We start from the raw sequence: 1,341 nt of genomic DNA, 5'->3' as shown, positions 1-1,341 counted from the left end.
ATCAGGCCTTTGTCCAAAGCCAATCACAGCTTGAACTCGTGGGCCCAAGCAGCGCAGTGCCATCCATCACCGGGACAAGCAAACGGACGCGAGAGAGACCGGAGCAGATAACTGCACCGTTCGCATACACACCCTCGATTGGGCCACGCGCACTTTTCCCGCATCGTCAGCCAGCGTCTGTCCCGCTCCTCCTACAACGGGGCCGACCCAACAAACGTCGGTTTCTCTTCGACCCAAGTTTGCCGGCGTCATGGCAAGAAGCAGTAAGATCCGCTTGAACACCACGAGTCAGATCCCTCTTCTAAAATCAAGCGAGTGAGAGCAGCGCGGAACTTGGGACGCATTAGCACCGCAATGACTTGCCCGGGGAGTGAGCCCTCTTCTCATGAACGCGTAATAACATATGGAGGAGGGTTGTGTGCTTGGATGATTCTGGTATGTCGAGTTGCAATTCGTCTGGTGCTGCTTCCATCGCGCAACTGCTCTCTCCGTCTCACATGTTTCCCTCACGATAGACTCTTTGGTTAAGTTTGACAACCCACCAATGGTACGTACCCCTGCGCTCTCCCCCCGTGACAAGATAGATTATAAACTCTGTATTGTATGGGTCTCTTTAGCTACAGCATTCGCAACCATAATGAAGAACGAGCCCGGCAAGGGAAACCGAAAATGTCAGATCATTGACTATGCAAGTGACTCCCATTCTTTCAAGACTTACTATAGACGAGAACTGCCGGCTCTTCTCTCGGCACAGGTAAAGCAAAACTTCATAATTTCACTTTCGTCTCTAATATGTTTTGAAGCAGGAGGGGCCTGTTCTCGCAGTTGATCTTCGATTGAATTCCGATCAATGTTTTTCGAGACCGTCTCATCCTTCAAAACGCATCTAGGCATGGAAGTGAATAGCCACAGCTCAGTGGTGTACATCACTCACCTGCGGCTATTACATCACAAACCACTGTTGCCACGTATAGACAGCTAATATAAACAGCTACTGCTAAGAGGACAATTTGTTTTTTTTTATAACTGTTTTCAATGATCAAAAATTTCTTGTATGAATGCCAAAAAATTATTATAGTATTAAACAACTAAGCCGAGACAGCGTTGTGTGTGGAGGCCAAATATACCACGGCCTAAGGCGTTCTTAGTGCCTTGGGACTCACAGGCACTTTATCATCGTTGTACGTGCATCTCTTAACCCATTGCCCATACTATTCAATATCAATACCTGTCCTTGCATCTGCTTTGCCCCGCTTATTGCCTTTACGTTATCTATTCAACTCCTCTTATCCCCTGGGTTATCTCCAACAAATTTGTGCGTTATGTCAATAAATATCTACT

The sequence above is a fragment of the Salvelinus sp. IW2-2015 genome, unplaced genomic scaffold, assembly GCF_002910315.2.
Source record: "Salvelinus sp. IW2-2015 unplaced genomic scaffold, ASM291031v2 Un_scaffold1187, whole genome shotgun sequence".
NCBI classification, from domain to species: domain Eukaryota; kingdom Metazoa; phylum Chordata; class Actinopteri; order Salmoniformes; family Salmonidae; genus Salvelinus; species Salvelinus sp. IW2-2015.
Note: the sequence above shows the minus strand (reverse complement) of the source record.